A 20,471-nucleotide genomic window follows, 5' to 3' on the forward strand; every position below is an offset into this window, starting at 1 on the left:
CCCAATCCGTCGCAATGGAAATAAATTTCATTTCGGCTTAAACATTGTAAGCTTGTGGGTGCATAATGCATTTCGATTGAACTATAATAATTAATGTTAGTTATACGTGAACGCAAATACATGTATGTAGGAATTTGTGTAATTGGAAGCAATTTTATGGGGAGATCAGGAATGTTGTAAAATCTACTACACATAAATGTAAAATAGCTACACATAAATGTAATAGAACAGCCTCCATTTGTCGATATCTTCTGTTCATACCCTACACCACAAGGTGATGTGGGTATTATGTCTTTGTGCATTTTGCAGAATTTTTCCAAAGGACGGACAGTTGAATAAACGTGGTTTTTTTTAAGAAATTTTCCAAAGGACCAACAGTTGAGTAAACGTGTGTTGTTTAAAGAAAATTTCCAAAGGACCAACAGTTGAATAAACGTGGATTTTTTAAAGAAATTTTCCAAAAGACGAACCGTTAAATAAACGTAACTTTTTTTATTGGAGAAATTTTCCAAAGGACCAACAGTTGAATAAACGTGGATTTTTTTAAGAAATTTCCCAAAGGACCAAGAGTTCAAAAAAAAAAGTGGCTTTTTTAAAGAAGTTTTCCAAAGGACCAACAGTTGAATAAACGTGGATTTTTTAAAGAAATCTTCCAAAGGACCAAGAGTTCAAAAAAGTGGCTTTTTTAAAGAAGTTTTCCAAAGGACGAACAGTTGAATAAACGTGGATTTTTTAAAGAAATTTTCCAAAGGACCAAGAATTCAAAAAAAGTGGCTTTTTTAAAGAAGTTTTCCAAAGGACCAACAGTTGAATAAACGTGGATTTTTTAAAGAAATTTTCCAAAGGACCAAGAATTCAAAAAAAGTGGCTTTTTTAAAGAAGTTTTCCAAAGGACCAACAGTTGAATAAACATGGATTTTTTAAAGAATTTTTCCAAAGGACCAAGATTTTAAAAAGAGTGGCTTTTTTAAAGAAGTTTTCCAAAGGACCAACAGTTGAATAAACGTGGATTTTTTAAAGAAATTTTCCAAAGGACAAAGAGTTCAAAAAAGTTGCTTTATTAAAGAAGTTTTCCAAAGGAACAACAGTTGAATAAACGTGGATTTTTTAAAGAAATTTTCCAAAGGACCAAGAGTTCAAATAAGTGTCTTTTTTAAAGAAGTGTTCCAAAGGACCAACAGTTGAATAAACGTGGATTTTTTAAAGAAATTTTCCAAAGGACCAAGAGTTCAAAAAAGTTGCTTTTTTAAAGAAGTTTTCCAAAGGAACAACAGTTGAATAAACGTGGATTTTTTAAAGAAATTTTCCAAAGGACCAAGAGTTCAAAAAAGTTGCTTTTTTAAAGAAGTTTTCCAAAGGAACAACAGTTGAATAAACGTGGATTTTTTAAAGAAATTTTCCAAAAGACGAACCGTTAAATAAACGTAACTTTTTTTATTGGAGAAATTTTCCAAAGGACCAACAGTTGAATAAACGTGGATTTTTTAAAGAAATTTTCCAAAAGACGAACCGTTAAATAAACGTAACTTTTTTTATTGGAGAAATTTTCCAAAGGACCAAGAGTTAAATAAACGTGGATTTTTTAAAGAAATTTTCCAAAGGACCAAGAGTTCAAAAAAGTTGCTTTTTTAAATAAGTTTTCCAAAGGAACAACAGTTGAATAAACGTGGATTTTTTAAAGAAATTTTCCAAAGGACCAAAGAGTTTAAAAAAAAGTGGCTTTTTTAAAGAAGTTTTCCAAAGGACCAACAGTTGAATAAACGTGGATTTTTTAAAGAATTTTTCCAAAGGACCAAGAGTTTAAAAAGAGTGGCTTTTTTAAAGAAGTTTTCCAAAGGACCAACAGTTGAATAAACGTGGATTTTTTAAAGAATTTTTCCAAAGGACCAAGAGTTTAAAAAGAGTGGCTTTTTTAAAGAAGTTTTCCAAAGGACCAACAGTTGAATAAACGTGGATTTTTTAAAGAAATTTTCCAAAGGACCAAGAGTTCAAAAAAGTTGCTTTTTTAAAGAAGTTTTCCAAAGGAACAACAGTTGAATAAACGTGGATTTTTTAAAGAAATTTTCCAAAGGACCAAAGACCAAAGAGTTTAAAAAAAAGTGGCTTTTTTAAAGAAGTTTTCCAAAGGACCAACAGTTGAATAAACGTGGATTTTTTAAATAAATTTTCCAAAGGACCAAGAGTTCAAAAAAAGTGCTTTTTTTAAAGAAGTTTTCCAAAGGACCAACAGTTGAATAAACGTGGATTTTTTAAAGAAATTTTCCAAAGAACCAAGAGTTCAAAAAAGTGTTTTTTTTAAAGAAGTTTTCCAAAGGACCAACAGTTAAATAAACGCGGATTTTTTAAAGAAAATTTCCAAAAGACCAAGAGTTCAAAAAAGTGGCTTTTTAAAGAAGTTTTCCAAAGGACCGACAGTTGAATAAACATGAATTGTTTAAAGAAATTTTCCAAAGGACCAAGTGTTCAAAAAAAGTGGCTTTTTTTAAAGAAGTTTTCCAAAGGACCAACAATTACAAAAACGTCTTTTTTTTTTGGAGAAATTTTCCAAATGACCAACAGTTGAATAAACCTGATTTTTTTAATGAAATTTTCGAAAACAAAGAGTTCAAAAAAAGTGGCTTTTTAAAGAAGTTTTCCAAAGGACCAACAGTTGAATAAACGTGGATTTTTTTAAGAAATTTTCCAAAGGACCCAGAGTTCTAAAAAGTGGTTTTTTTAAAGAAGTTTTCCAAAGGACCAACAGTTAAATAAACGCGGATTTTTTAAAGAAAATTTCCAAAGGACCAAGAGTTCAAAAAAGTGGATTTTTTAAAGAAGTTTTCCAAAGGACCAACAGTTGAATAAACATGAATTTTTTAAAGAAGTTTTCCAAAGGACCAAGTGTTCAAAAAAAGTGGCTTTTTTAAAGAAGTTTTCCAAAGGACCAACAGTTGAATAAGCGTAGATTTTTTAAAGAAATTTTCCAAAGGACCAAGAGTTCAAAAAACGTCTTTTTTTTGGAGAAATTTTCTAAAGGACCAATAGTTGAATAAACTTGAATTTTTTTAATGAAATTTTACAAAGAACCAACAGTTGAATAAACTTGGACTTTTTTTAAGAAATTTTCCAAAGGACCAACAGCTGAATAAACGTGGACTTTTAATTGAAAATTTTAAAAGGAACTACAGTTGAACAAACTTGGACTTTTTTTAAGAAATTTTCCAAAGGACCAACATTTGAATAAACGTGAACTTTTTAAAGAATATCAAATTTGAGGATCCTTCACCTAATACCTAATTTAGTAAAATTTAGTTATTTCCGTACAAATACAGGACGCATTTCCAAACTTCCGCCAAATCTCACACACAGATGCCATCCGTAATCTAAATATCAAATCTTTGAATTCGATCTCAATCCATTCATCCAATACCAAATTTAGTACCATTTAGTACCACCGCCAAATCTCAAACAGAGATACCATATGTAATTTAAACACTAATTTTCACAATTTTATCTCTATCCCTTCAACCAAGTCCAAATTCAATACCAAGACCTCAATATCAAATTTCGGTATTCCAGCTCATTCCCTTCACCCAATAACCAATTTATTACTACTTAGTACTTTTCGTATAATTATAGTACATATTTTCAAAACCGCCATCACATCTTAACCATTGACACAAACAGTGACATAAATATCAAAGTTCAGGATTCCATCACTATCCTTTTACCCAATACAAAATTTAGTATCATTTAGTACTTTTCGTACAAATATAGGACGTATTTCAAAACCACCACCATATCTGAATGTGATCTCTATCCCTTCACCCACATACCAAATGTAGTACTTTTCGTAAAATTATAGTAACCTCCAGCCTATAAATAAACACAGATCCTATTACCAAATGTAACTAAATTTAATTAGTTCAAATTTCAATGTCCGTTTACACAATTCTAATTTGTATCAAATTTAGTGCATTTTTAAATTTTGATACAAATATTTTTGGAATTTCTAAAAAATCCTTTAATTTATTTAACCTACACAACATCAAAGACTCTCCCTGTAAATTTCAGATTACCAGCTCTATTCCTTATCCAAATACCAAAGTTAATTCTACTTTGTACTTTTCGTAGTTTTTAGAAAGTATTTCTAAATCCGCCGCTATGTATCAACCAAACCGCACAAAAAATGACCCTAATGTCAAATGTCATACCAAATTTAGTACTTTTTAGTACGTATTACCAAACTCACTTCCAAATCTGAACCCCACACACTAACAGCGATCCCTTTACCAAATTTCAGATTTCAAGCAGTATCCGTATAGGCAATACCAAATTTAGTGCCCTTCGTATGCTTATTGAACGAATTTCAAACCCTATCTCTTTATCTTAACGCTGCCCCAATACCAACATTTTAAATGTCCAGACCAATCCGTTCAATAAATCCAAAATGTACCGAATTTAGTACCATTCAGTACAGTTTTTACACTTATTACACATTTTTAAAAAACGTCTACTTATATCAACAATACTTCCTAAATTTAATTTATATACCACATATTATTATCGCTGTATTCGTTCACAAAATACAAAGAGGGAAAAAATGTAGTACCGAATTTCCAAAAAAAAACAGTATTATCTCACCCCTACCCACAAACATTGACCCACATGCTATACTTTGGGATTCCAGCTGCAGCCGTTTTGCCTGGTCATTTTTATACCCTTCATCATAGTATGAAGGGTATATTAAGTTTGTAATTCCGTTTTTAATACCTCGAAATGTACATTTCAGCTTAAAATTCTATGTCGATTTAGCGATGTCCGTCCGTCTGTGGAAATCACTCTAGCTTCAGAACGAATTGAAGTAGATTGATACAATTTTACTCAAATGCATATTATGCCTGCAGAACTTTTGGTATTGAAAATGGATATTTCGTATTTGAAGTTCGCAATGGATATTACAGCCTATGACAGGAAATTGTCTCTGCAGGTTCACGGCTTCGTATAGCCCCCATATAACTGTACCTCCCGATATTTAGTATTTTTATGATATTAGCGAAATTATTCACCGGAATTGTTTCAAATTTGGCATTTAAAGTTCGTAATGGATACTACAGCCTAAGACAGAAAATTGTCTGTGCAGGTCCACGTCTTCGTGTACCCCCCATATAACGGTACCCCCCGATATTCGGTATTTATACCCTACACCACAAGGTGGTCAGGGTATTATGTCTTTGTGCATTTGTTTGTAACAGGCAGAAGGAAACGGGATAGACCCATAGTTCCTTTTGATGATCTGCATAGAATCACATTCTGAGTCGATTTATGCATGTCCGTCCGTCCGTCTGTCCGTCTGTCCATGTATTTTTGTAAACAAAGATGAATCAAAGACGATCCAGATGAAATTTTGCACAGATCATTTGTTTGGCCCAAGGCCGAACCCTATTGAAATTGGAGATAATCGGTCAAAATTTAGATATAGCTCCCATATATATCTTCGTCCGATTTGCGTTTTATTGTGCACCAAACGTGTAATATCAGCCTTAAAATATGTGTGCCAAATTTGATCGAAATCGGTTCAGATATAGCTATAGCTTCCATATATATTGTTTATCCGATTTGTTATTTTTGTCCACCGCCGCCGTAATATGCACTCTGCAACAACAATATTTGGGGGAATATGTCAAATACAGCTCAGAAATACATTTGCTAAATTTTATCCAGATCGGTTCAGATTTGGATGTAGCTCCAATATATAACTTCGTCCGATTTACCTTTTATTGTGCACCAAACGTCTAATATTTGTCCAAATGGGATGGAATTTGGCACTTACGACCGAATTGAGTCTAGAAGCTAGTATGTCAAATTTGGTGAAGATCGGCTCGGATATAGCTATAGCTTCCATATATATTATTCGTCCGATTTGTTATATTTGTTACCCACAACCGTAATATGCACTCCGTAACAACGATATTCAGGGAAATATATCAAATACAGCTCAGAAATATATTTGCCAAATTTTATCGAGATCGGTTCAGATTTGGATATAGCATATATATCTTTATCCGATTTCAAATTAATTGTGCACCAAATGGGCAATGCAATTCCGAATTTAAAAGATACAAATGCTTCGCCATATTTAGTCCTTTGAACTTTAAATTATAATTATAATCATAGCGTGTATGATTGAATTCTCCCATAAAAACTTTTAATTGTTATGTGGAGCTCTACTAAATTAGCAAAGTGGTGTAGGATATCATAAAGTCGGCCCCGCCCGACTTTAAGACTTTCTTTACTGGTTTGATGATTTTAGCAACATTATTCACCGATTTTTTCCAAGTTTCGCATTTGTCCATATAATATAACGGCTAAATTCGGTATTTTTAAGAATTTAACAGAATTGTTAACGCATTTTATTTATTTATTATTATTATTATTATTTTTTTTTTTTTTTTGAAATTGCCAAATTCGTTCCAAATGGTGGAGGGTATTGAAAGTTCGGCCCTGCCGAACTTACAGCTTCTTTACTAGTTTTACTATTTTTTAAATATATGGATTTAAAGAAAAGTATACTGAGGGAAGTCCTCATATTTCACCAAAATTTTATACCGATCCCATCAAAATTATAATATCTGATACTCAATATCGTGTTGAAGTGGGATTGGAAGTCTTTCTTTGATATTTTCCAATAAGCAGACAGGTATAATAAAAAATCCCAAAATACCAATGCCACTTCAATAAAATTTACATTATTTGCCTCATCTCCATTGTGTCCCTTGCATTTATGGAAATTGGGTCGTTAAAATTATCATTCCATGGTGCTATTTTACAATGACCGAGGGATTGGCAATACATTCTTGGCATTTGTCATTCGTTTTTCGTTTTAATCTATTATTTGTTGATGTTCTTGTTGTTATTGTCGGCTGGTGAGCATAAAAAGGCGTTATCTTTATTTTATTGTAAAAATTGTAAAAAAAACCAAACAAACAAAAATCAATGGTCTCGGAAGCGTTTGTTGGAAATTGAAATGTTTTGCAATGATTGATGGACAAAGACATGCCATTTTATTTATTTGTCTCTGTGGTTTGATGTGGCAAAACCGTATCAAAGAAATGAATAAATATACGCTCTGACATACATGAGTACGTACAAGTGTACATAGATCGGGGGATTAGCAGATGACAATGACTTCATTTTTATGTACAGACATTATTAAAGTAATTTAAAATGTTTCAATGATTAAAATGTCAAAAGCAATTCCTGTAAATCATTCTCAATAGACTATACAACTTGATAATAATATTGAAATTAGTTCAATTTTCACTTTAAGATTAAAATTTAAATATTTAATTCTGTGAATTTCGTTTGATGTAGATGCCCTGAGAAACATATTTTTCTGAAGGTGCGTATCTGACCAAAAATAATGACAATGACACATAATCTACAATACCAATAAACCCAAATGTTGGGTATTGGAATACGTTGTTATATCAATAGTGGCGTGACCAGAATGGTCCGTTTCAGAATTTTTTACGTTTTCACAGGTCGAAAAATGTAAATGCAAAAAACGTAAAAAAGTATACAACGCCATAAACTGCAAATTTATTGTAATATCCCACATAATATATCCGAAGTTGCTGGATAAACGTTTAGTTCGTATTATTGATTCTATACCCTCCGCCATAGCATGGAGGGTATACTAAGTTTGTCGTTCTGTTTGTAACACCTCAAAATATACATTTTAGACCCTACAAAGTATATATATTCCTGATCTATGGCGATTTAGCGATGTCCGTCCGTCCGTCCGTCTCTGGAAATCTGTCTGGCTTCCGAACAAAATGAAGTAGGTTGATAAAATTTTACTCAAATGTATATTATGTCAGCAGGACTTGAAAATGGGCCATGTGGACCACGTTTTGGTGCCTCCCGATATTCGGTATTTTGATGATTTTAGCGACATTATTCACCGGAATTGTTTCAAATTTGGTATTTGAAGTTCGCAATGGATATTACAGCATGTGACAGAAAATTGTCTGTGCAGGTCCACGTCTTCGTATAGCTGTCATATAACGGAACCTCCCGATATTCGCTATTTTGATGATTTTAGTGACATTATTCACCGGAATTGTTTCAAATTTGAGGTTCGTAATGGATACTACAGCCTATGAAAGAAAATTGCGTATGCAGGCCCACATCTTCGTATAGCCTCCATATAACAGTACTTTCCGATATTCGGTATTTTGATGATTTTAGTGACATAATTCACCGGAATTGTTTCAAATTTGGTATATGAAGTTCGTAACGGATGCTACAGCATGTGACAGAAAATTGTCTGTGCAGGTCCACGTCTTCGCATAGCCCCTATATAACGGTAACTCCCGATATTCGCTATTTTGATGATTTTAGCGACATTATTCACCGGAATTGTTTCAAATTTGAGGTTCGTAATGGATACTACAACCTATGAAAGAAAATTGCGTATGCAGGCCCACATCTTCGTATAGCCTCCATATAATAGTACCTTCCGATATTCGGTATTTTGATGATTTTAGTGACATTATTCACCGGAATCGTTTCAAATTTGGTATTTGAAGTTCGCAATGAATATTACAACCTATAACCGTCATATAACAGTACCTCCCGATCATAATGGATACTACAGTATATGAGAGAAAATTGCGTATGTAGACCCACATCTTCGTATAGTCTCCATATAACGGTTTTAATGACATTATTCACTGGAATTCTTTCAAATTTGGTATTTGAAGTGCGTAATGGATACTAGCGCATATGACATAAAATTGTTTGTGCAGGTCCACGTCTTCGTATAGCCCCCATATAACGGTACCTTCCGTTATTCGGTATTTTGATGATTTTAGCGACATTATTCACCGGAATTGTTTTAAATTTGGTATTTGAAGTTCGTAACGGATACAACAAAAAATTGTACGTGTAGGTCCAGGTTTTGATATAGCCCCCATATAGTAATACCTCCCTGTATTCGGTATTTGCATGTGATCTCTAGAATTAAATTTCATTACTATAGACTGCATGTCATGACTTTGAAAATGTTTAAATAAAAATTAGGTTTACCATATATTTCGGAGCTGTAGCTTGCCTGATTTCTTTCTGGTCGAAACCTTATCGTATGTTCTAAAATTCAAACCAATAAGTCTTGCGTAGCATCGTTGGTGTATTATATACATCAAATTAGAACCCATTATGAACTACAAACACCAATTTTTAAATGTGTTTTTGAAAATCTCCTTATGTGTGTTTTTTTTTTCTTCATTAGGAAAGAAATTACAAATTACAGCCATATAGTTTAACAGAAATAACTAAAGTTTTAAAAATACTCTGAGTTTTGTGGTTACTTTTTACTGGACCTGTAAACAAATGTTTACAAAATTTATATGATTTTTTATTCACTTAGAACTCAAAACCCAAAAAATCAGCGAAATTGGGGAGCAGTACCATTATTTGAGGTGCTGCAGCAAAATGAGTACCCCTATCCACAGAGAACAGCGTTGTTATTTTAGTTCGGGATGGCGTAGTTAATTTGTTATGTGCAATTTTTTCTCTCCAACCCTAGAAACCAACAGTGGCCTCAATATCAACAGTGGCTCTATACCTTCACTTCCAAATGTAATAACAATTTTGGTAACAATTATTTCGCATACCCAAAACAGTTTACATCTCTCCATCCTAGACACCAACAGTTATCCAAAACTAGTATCATTTAGTACTTTTCAAACGCATTTACAACACCACCACTAGATCTCAACACCAGATACCAGCAGACACCTCAATATCAAATTTCGGGATCCCATTTCTTTACATTCACTCAACACCAAATTTAGTACTTTTCGTACAAATATAGAGCTCCTTTTCAAACCAATCTTAATCTTAAAGATAATTGTCCTCATAGGCATTTATTTAAGTATTGTCCCCACATTAGTGTACCCGCAAGTCCAGTTTCCTAACTAATGTGTGGTAAGAAAAGAACTTTTTGTATTCTATTGAATTTGTGACCCCCAAGGGGACATTGGTTGGGAACGTAGATTTTCGATGTATGAAATAAACTCCGAAATGTCAAACTGTGACTCATTCAGTCGAAAATTGTGGCATAAACATTAAAAAAATTAACAAGTAAAAAAAAAACATTAAGTTCGGCCGGGCCAAACTTTTAATACCCTCCACCTTAGGGTAAAGGAAACAGTAGAAGAAATGTGGCAAAAACCATCAAAATACCGAATATCGGGAGGTACCGTTATATGGAGGCTATATCAAATCATGGACCTATGCATACAACGTTTCGCCAATGGAGCTAGAACCCATTATGACTACAAATACCAATTTTCAGACAAATCCATGAAAAAATGTGGCAAAAATCATCAAATTACCGAATATCGGGAGGTACCGTTATATGGGGGCTATACCAAAACGTGGACCTATAATTACAATAACTCGCCACACGAACTGGGGCCCATTATGATCGACAACTACCAATTTTCAGAGTAATTCTTGAAAAAATTTTTCAAAAATCATCAAAATACCGAATATTGGGAGGTACCGTTATATGCGGGCTATACCAAATCATGGACCCATACATGCAATGTTTCGCCACCGGAGCTGGAACCCATTATGACCAACAAATACCAATTTTTAAACAAATCCGTGAAAAAATGTGGCAAAAAAATTAAAATACCAAATAATAAATAATCAAAATACCGAATATCGGGAGGTACCATTATATGGGGACTATACCAGAACGTGGACCGCTATATCTCATTTTCAATACCAACCATCCTAGACACAATACAAGTACCTCTCCTAAATTTTGGCGCTCTACGTCAAATAATGTGGGCTGTATCGTGATTTCAACAGACAGACGGACGGACAGACAGACAGACGGACATCGTTAAATCGACTTAGAATTTTATGCTGATTATGAATATAAATACTTTATGGGGTCTGGACGAATATTTAAGGATGTTACAAACGGAATGAAGTTAATATAAAGTTAATATACCCTCCTTTCCAAGGTGGAGGGTATAAAAATATTAGAAAGTAGAACGGGACCGAACATTTGTATAATCGTCATTGAATTATACTATGATGAAAATATGGACTTCATGTGGTCTCCAACGCACAATTTAAATTAATTCCATTCTTACGGTAAAGGATGTAAAAGATAAATTATCTTTGACTATTCTGCAATCATTCTGTCCCTTATTATGAGTTACGTTGAAAATACAAATTCCAAATTACAGCTCATTTGAATGGAAGACGGTGCTAAGCTCTTTACAAAACCAAAAATTGAGCTGAGTTTTTACCTGGAATGATGTTCTATATCTTATATAGGTTTTTTAAATTCAAATTAAGGCCTAAGGCTATTCAAAATATCTAGGCGAACATCTATTATAATTTTTATTTAATATTTATTTTTATTTAGAAATTACTATGGAGTCATTACTTATAATAAAAAATGTGCCGCTTACATAAGTCCGATCTGCGATTTATTATGCTTTAAAAAATATGCATTAAAGACTAAAAATACGGCCCGGCAACGCGGACCAGGCCAGCTAGTATCTAAATATTTCTCTTCAACCGAAATCTGATATCTAATTTATTGGAATTTATGATTTCGCATAAATGTGGATATAATTGTTCGATTTCCTTCAAATTTTGCACATATCAATATTTTTATCTGTATTAGAGGAATATGAAAATGGAATACTTCGGTCCGCTATATATGGTACCTTACGCGTATTTCCACATTTTCCAAAAATGTGCACATATCTCATATAAAGTATAGGATGTTGTCGATGTAGTCTAAATCTGGCACGTTGTAATATTTATATCAGTCTTAGGTCAGATACGAATTGTTCAATATTGGCCAACTGCTTAGGAACCTCGTCAAAAAGATTTTTATTTTTTTTAGTTTTTAAAATCATACCTCTAGGCCGGGGGTATACATCTGTCGGAAAAACCGACTGATACTATTTTACTTGTTATATTAACATTTGGATTAAAAAAAACGCTTTGGTACATCTATCCTGCACTCCATCAGTGACTCTCATTCCAAATTTAAATTCTAGCTCATTCGGTCTTTCCAATACAAAGTATTAAATTTTAGTTCTTTTCGTTGTAGTACCCTTTTAATACGATTTTCCAAAAACCCAGCCTTATTACGCCTATGCACCAAGACTGGCCCTCGTGCAAAATTTCCAGATTCTAGCTTTACCAGTTTCGTCTGGGCATTGATTTTCTGTCAGACAGTCAGTAAGTTATTTCGCAACTCGTTTATATATAGAGAAAAAATTAACAATAGGTGGATCACAATTTTTTAAGTCTTTGTTAGATGGGCTGGAATCTAGTGAACTTTGGGAACCACTGCTCTAAATCATGCTTGATCTTTAATGCCAATGTAGCACTGATATCTGGTGACCTTTTTGCGATTAATTGCCTATATACAGGGTTATCCATATTCGACGGACCCATCTGGCAACGCCATAACTTTTGACAGAGATGTCACATCGCTTAATGACATACCGCGTTTGAAGCGTCAGTCCAAGCAGAGTTTTACGATGAACCAATACACGCCACATGAAATAGTTGAAATTTAAATTCAACAGAAGAAGTCAATTGTGAAAACTCAACGTGCTTTTAAAATATTAAAAAAATGTGAGAAGTTCGCCTTCTAAGAACACCATTAAGCGTTTATACGAAAAAATTTCGATTGGTAAGGCTCTTTCCGAAGAGGCCATATAAAAGTCGACCAAGGCGATCGGCCGAGAATATCGCTGCCGTACGAGCCAGTGTGGAGAGGTCCCCAAGAACATCCCAAAAACGCCGGTCTCAGCAGTTGGGCATGGCTCGGTCCACTTTACAACGGATTATTCGCATTGATTTGCATTTGTTCCCGTACAAAATTCAATTGACGCAAAGAATGTTGCCTGCGGACAAGCCTCGTCGATTGGGATGGGCCAAAAGAGTCATGGGTCCGTGGAATATCCACCATAGTATGGAGAGTTTGTCACTCCGTTTGTAACACCTCGAAATATACATTTTAGATCCTACCAAGTATATATATTCTTGATCAATGTCGATTTAGCGATGTCCGTCCGTCTATCCGTCTGTCCGACTGTGAAAATCACTCTAGCTTCCGAACGATATGAAGTATGTTGATAATATTTTACTCAACTGTATATTATGTTTGCAAGACTTTTGGTACTGAAAATGGGTCATGTAAGTCAACGTTTTGGTACAGCACACATATAATGGTACCTCCCGTTTTTCGGTATTTTGGTGATTTAAGCGTCATTATTCACCAGAAATTTGTTATTTGAAGTTCGTAATGGATAGTACACCCTAAGACAGAAAATTGTCTGTGCAGGTCTTTATATAGCACCCATATAACGGTACACCCCTCTCCCCCCGATATTCGGTATTTTGATGATTTAGCTGCATTTTCTTGCCGATTTGGTCCACATCGTCGTATAGACCCTAATATAACGGCTACATTCGGTATTTATAAGATTTTAACAGAAGTTTTAACGGATTTTCTTATTATTATTATTATTATTATTATTATTATTATTATTATTATTATTATTATTATTATTATTATTATTATTATTATTATTATTATTATTATTATTATTATTATTATTATTATTATTATTATTATTATTATTATTATTATTATTATTATTATTATTATTATTATTATTATTATTATTATTATTATTATTATTATTATTATTATTATTATTATTATTATTATTTATTTATTTATTTATTTATTTATTTATTTATTTATTTATTTTTTTTTTTTTTTTTTGGGAAAATGCCAAATTCGTTACAAATGGTGGTATTCAAAAATCGTCCCGGTGGAACTTACACCTTTTTTACTTGTTTTTAATTCGTGAAGTCAAGTTTCAATTGATAACTTAAAATAAGATTTTCTCCAACCTGAATTTATTGAGATGTCACGCTCAATGAGATGTCCCGCTCAACGAGTCGCACTTTCGCATAAAAATGGGTCCACACTGCATGGGTACACTTTTGTGACAGATTTAAAAAAACAAAACATTTTCTTAAAGATTTAACTTCACCTGTTCTACTTTGCTTACTTGCTTAAGCTCCATATCCCAATATTAGTCATTCAGACGATATTCCTTTTTGCATTAAATGGTTCGAATTTTTGCAAAATCGTATTCTTATCCATCACATTTACGTTACTTTATGATTTTGCATATGTGTGCTTTTGTGTTTAAAGAATGTATTGTTGATTTTATTTGAAAGTAGTTTTAAATCACAACATCCTTTTCCTTTATTTGTTTAACAACTTTTCTCATTTTGCAGCAGAATTAATAAAATTAGTTTTATTTACTTGGCCTCACTTTTATTTGCCAAGAGACGACTCATCTCATATATCTCTTGACACCTATTTTTTTTTTTTTTTTTCGTCAGCTTTCACATAAAAAAGAATTTAATGTGTTATTTTTATTACATTTTCTGTTTGCATTATCCTTGTGTTCGTTTCTCAAAACCTCGACACAATCACACATTTCTTAAATGGCACAAACACTCAACCGCGATTTGAGCCTTTTACATTTTGAGGCCCAAATAAGCCTTTTTATGGTGGTTTCATATGTGTTTTAATATATTTCTTATTGTAGTTGTTGTTTGTTTTGTATTTTTTTATTTTATTTTATTTTTTTTTTTTTAATGGTTTCATCTCTTTTAGATGGTCTTCTTTTCGGCTGAAAGAAACAAAAACACTTAAGCAACCGACGTTAACACATTTATACGAACGCTTACAATCATAAACATTCCAACACAAGCAAACACACACACACACATATCCTAACATGGTCCTGACATCAAACAGCACAAAAGTTGGAAAGCCTCCAAAATCGAATCAAAAGGACACACCAAAAAGAAATTAAATGAGTTTCTATGTGTGGTGCTACTCGTGTTCACCCAAACCTACACACACACACACACTCGCACTCACAGACACATGCATCCAACAGACAAATACTGCTATGGTATCCTAGATAGCAATGGGATTTAAGTTTCACTTTCCATTTCAAGATAATTCAACCTTTTGTACAAGTTGTACATTTCGAGTTTCACGTTTCGTAAATTGACAACACTTTAGCGTAACGCTGTCGGATTCGGTTGCACTTCACATAAAAAGGACAGACAAAAGGAGTGACATCTGTCACTCCTTCGCTAAGGCTCATCGTAAGCAGAGAAGAACAAATTCCAAAAAAAAAATGTACGCACGTACGCACCTTATCCTTCATCCATTTGCTTCACTTGTACTAGGCTAGACAATCTTTAAAATTTTTGACTTTCGATTCTTTTACTTGTCAGGTTTTATTTGAATCCATTGCCATTCATAAATCATTCACATTTTTGGCACTTCCTTAATTTTTATTCTCACTGCCTTTTTGGCATAAATTTCACTTTTCTCCATTGGCGACCATTCCAAGGGGCTACTTCAGGCATTTCAATTTAATTTTTTTAAAATAACAACATTTTCCCTCAGAAGGATACCCGTCGACGAAGTCCGTTCGTCATGGAAGTACGCGTCAATACAGGTTTAGCCTTCGTTTGTGACTATTTGAAAAAATCCGTTTGTCATTACGAAATTTTGTGATTTTTCAAATGTTGAACAGCAACTGAAGGAGTTTTCCCGTAGCTTTTCATTGATGCTTTCATTCGGGTGTCGGCAAGCTGAAGTCTTCAATGCGTGCACACCTCGCTCGTTCGCTCTCTCATTCTCTCTCTTCGTTCACAAAGCTTTTGAAATGCCAACAGACAATTGTTTGCCCCTTTAATAGTAACTCAAAGTGTGGTAAAATGTTGAATTCAAAAGTTTATTGTGATATCCACAATTTTGTTATGGTGGGTTTCCCCATTTTGGTTCATAAGGGCAAGGGGAAAGAATATGGTGAAAAAAAATTAAGACGTTGAATTTTCTCCTCTAATCATAATTAAGGAGATTTGGGTACTCACCGCAAAAGGTGAGAAGTGACAAATTGTTCAAGGAGAATATATAATATATATCTTGGTATAATAACAGTAGGCTAGTACCCATAACCAGACCTGCTCAATAACAAGAAATCACTCGCCAGTCTAAACTGTCTTAGCTTTGTTATACATTAATTTTAATGATTTGTTTTATTATAAATTCTGTTAAAATTCAGCTCAAATAAATCGAAATGAATGAAAACAATAAAATAACAAGTAAAAAAGTAGTAAGTTCGGCCGGGCCGAACTTCCACCATTTCAAACGAATTTGGTAAATTTTCAAAAAAAAAAAAAAATAAAACATTAGACACAAATTTTGTTAAAATCGTAGAAATACCGAATATAGCAGAAATATTGGGGTTTATAAGAAGGCGTGGACCTGCATAGACAACTTTTGTCATTTGCCATTACAATATTCAAATACGAAACCTGAAAAAAATCCGGTGAATAATGTAGCTAAAATCATAAAAGTACCGAATATAGGAAGGTACTCATATATGGGGCCTGTACGAAGGCCTGGATATAGACAATTTTCTGTCATAGACCATTACGAACTCTAAATACGAAATTTGAAACCACTCCGGTGAATAATGTCGCTAAAATCATCAAACTACCGAATATTGGGATGTACCAATATATGGAGGATGTACGAAGACGTGGGCCTGCATAAGTAATTTTTTGTCATAGGCTATTGTACCCATTACGAATTCTAGATACGAAATTTAAAACAACTTCACCAGTGTTGTCGTCACTAAAATCGTCGAAATATCGAATATCGGGGGGTACTGTTGTATGTGGACTATACGATATCGTGGACCTATATATGTAAATATTTCTATTCCAGAGAGTAAAGTGCTTGGAAAAAACTTCTAGTATGGATTTTCAAACAATTCGATTGAAAATTGTTGCTAAAATCATCAAATTCACGGATATAGGAAGGTACCGTTATATGGAGATATACGATATCGACCTATATAGACAATAAGGGATGAAGTACTCAGAAAGAAGTCGTATTGTATATTTTAAGACAATTTAATGGAAAATTGGCTTCAACCATTAAAATACCAAATACCGTTGAAAGTGGGCTATACGGTATCGTAGACTTATATAGACAATTCTCTTCCAGGGGGTAAAGTAATCAAAAGGAACTTATTTTCAGACAATTTCATTGAAAAATGTGGCTAATATCATCAAAATACCGAATATCGGGGGTACTGTTGTATGGGGGCTATACGATATCGTAGACCTATATAGACATGGGGGTAAAGTACTCACAAGGAACTCTTTGTGTGGAATATCAGACAATTCCATTGAAAAATGTGGCTGAAATCATAAAAATACCGAATATGGGGGTACGGTTGATGGGAGCTATACGATATCGAAATTATTATTTCGATGACGAATTTAATATACTCTCCATACTATGTGTCGTGGAGGGTATAAAAATGAATCATAAATAAAACAAGTAAAAAACATTAAGTTCGGCCGGGTCAAACTTTTAATACCCTCCACCTTAGGGTAATAGAAATATTAGAAGAAATGTGGCAAAAACCATTAAAATGCCGAATATCGGGAGGTACCGTTATATGGGGGCTACACCAAAACGTGGACCTATAATTACAATGTTTCGCTACACAAACTAGGACCCACAAATACCAATTTTTAGGCAAATCAGTGAAAAAATGTTGCAAAAACCATCAAAATACCGAATATCGGGATGTACCGTTATATGGGGGCTGTATCAAATCATGGACCCATGCATGCAATGTTTCGCCACCGAAGCTGGAACCCATTATGACCAACAAATACCAATATGGCAAAAAATGTGGCAAAAATCATCAAATTACCGAATATCGGGAGGTACCGTTATATGGGGGCTATACCAAAACGTGGACCTATAATAACAATGTTTCGCTACACGAACTAGGACCCATTATGACCCACAAATACCAATTTTTAGACAAATCAGTGAAAAAATGTGGCAAAAAAACATAAAAATACCGAATATCGGGAGGTACTGTTATATGGGGGCTATACCAAAACATGGACCCATACATGCAATGTTTCGCCACCGGAGCTGGAACCCATTATGACCAACAAATACCAGTTTCAGACAAATCCGTGAAAAAAGGTTGCAAAAATCATCAAATTACCGAATATCGGGAGGTACCGTTATATGGGGGCTATACCAAATCATGGACCCATACATGCAATGTTTCGCCACCGGAGCTGGAAACCATTATGACCCACAAATACCAATTTTTAGACAAATCCGTGAAAAAATGTGGCAAAAAAACTATAATACCGAATATCGGGAGGTACCTTTATATGAGGGCTATACCACAACGTGGACCTATACATGCAATGTTTTGCCACACGCTCAGGGACCCGTTATGACCTACAAATACCAATTTCCAGACAAATCCGTGAAAAAATGTGGCATAAATAATCAAAATGCCGAATATCGGGAGGTACCGTTATATGGGGACTATACCAGAACGTGGACCGATATATCTCATTTTCAATACCAACCATCCTAGACACAATGCAAATAGCTCTGCTAAATTTTGGCGCTCTACGTCAAATAATGTGGGCTGTATCGTGATTTCAACAGACAGACAGACAGACGGACAGACAGACAGAGAGACAGACAGACGGACATCGTTAAATCGACTTAGAATTGTATGCTGAATGTAGTAGGTTGATAAAATTCTAATCAAAGGCATATTAAGTCTGCAGCACTTTTGGTATTGAAAATGGGTCATGTAGGTCCACGCCTTCGTATAGCCCCCATAAAACGGCAGCTACGGCTATTCGATATTTTGATGATTTTAGCGACATTATTCACCGAAATTGTTTAAAATTCGGTATATGAAGTTCAAAATGGATACTACAGCCTAAGACAGAAAATTGTCTGTGCAGGTCGAGGTCTTCGTATAGACCCTTTTAACGGTACCCACGATATTCGGTATTTTGATGATTTTAGCTACATTATTCGCCCATTTTTTTTTAAGTTTCTTATTTGAATACTGTGATGGCTTTTGACAAAAGTTGCATATACAGGTCCATGTCGTCGTATATACCCTAAAATAACAGCTACATTCGGTATTTTTAAGATTTTAACAGCATTTTTAACGTAGTTTATTGTTTTTGAGAAGTGCCAATTTCGTTCCAAATGGTGAAAGATATTCAAAGTTTGGCCCGGCTGAACTTTTTACTTGTCTTATTTTGTACTGTTTGAGCAGATGCGTGGAAACAAAAACAAAACTGAAATGTACTCGGCTGGATGACGCAACATTGGAACACGAAACAGTAACAGTAAAACTCATTGGAAACGTTTGTAAACGTTTTCCTCTATATGAACTCATTAAAAATAAATAAAAAATTAATAGTAAATTAAATGTATTTATTTATTCATTTATTATGTCCATCATACAATCGGCAAGGTGCAAACAAAATATTTAGAATGACAACTCTAAATATAGAAGTCATCATTTCGCACAGGAAACGTTTGGAAGCGTTTTCTAGCGATTCGTTCGAAAACGATACAATTCGGCAACTCACAGCCGAAGTACATTAAGGCAATCGTATTGTTTGTGTATTTCTGGCATTGAAATGTTTGTGGTTTTGTAAAAAGTACAAAACGATTGAAAAATTAAAAAAAAAAATGGTGAAGAGCCTAAAAACCACTTCTCAAACAGGTCTTCCCCATCTGTAATTAAAACGAATTTGGCAATTTTCAAAATAAAATAATATCTGTTGAAAACTCTGTCGAATGAAGCCATTATATTAGGGTATATACGACGTCGTGGACCTGCATAGGCAACTTTGCCATTACAATATTCAAAAGCGAAACATGAACAAGTTAAAAAGCAGTAAGTTCGGCAGGGCCGAACTTTGAATACCCTCCACCATTTGGAACTAATTTGAAAATTTAAAAAAAAAATTCTGTTAAAATTTTAAAAATACCGATTATAGCCGTTATATTGGGGTCTATACGACGTGGACCTACATTGGCATTGTTTGTCAGAAGCCATTACCATATTCAAATTCGAAACTTGAAATAAACGGTGAATAATGTAGCTAAAATCATCAAAATACAGAATATAGGGAGGTACCGTTATATCGGAGTTGTGCGAAGACCTGGACCAGCATAGACAATTTTCTGTCACAGGCTATAGCGAACTTCAAATACGACATCTCAAACAATTTCGTAGGGTATTGTACCTAAACTCGTCAAAATACCGAATATAGGGAGGTACTGATATATGGAGCCTATACGAAGACCTGGACCTACATAGACAATTGTCTGCCACAGACTGTAGTTCCCATTACGAACTCTAAATACTTAATTTGAAACAATTCCGGTGAATAATGACGCTAAAATCATCAAAATACCGAATATTGGGAGGTACCGTTATATGGGGGCCATACGAAGACAT

General features: G+C 34.0%; 1 protein-coding gene across 2 annotated transcripts in view; it reads right to left on the bottom strand.

Annotated features, from left to right (window-relative positions):
• The window catches only part of LOC101899484 (serine-rich adhesin for platelets), a 176,509-nt gene that overhangs the window by 119,305 nt on the left and 36,733 nt on the right, over positions 1-20,471 (bottom strand). Inside the window, exons 1-2 of one of the 2 annotated variants that reach the window (XM_059124423.1) lie at positions 15,288-15,658; positions 14,118-14,750 (exon numbers count right to left, since the gene is read on the bottom strand). The exons of the other annotated variant lie outside the window; for it this stretch is intronic. The gene's annotated coding sequence lies outside the window, so the exon portion shown is untranslated. Of the gene's footprint in view, positions 1-14,117; positions 14,751-15,287; positions 15,659-20,471 lie in introns of those variants that run through there. 2 annotated transcript variants of the gene reach the window in all.

Source organism: Musca domestica, unplaced genomic scaffold, assembly GCF_030504385.1.
Source record: "Musca domestica strain aabys unplaced genomic scaffold, Musca_domestica.polishedcontigs.V.1.1 29, whole genome shotgun sequence".
NCBI lineage: Eukaryota > Metazoa > Arthropoda > Insecta > Diptera > Muscidae > Musca > Musca domestica.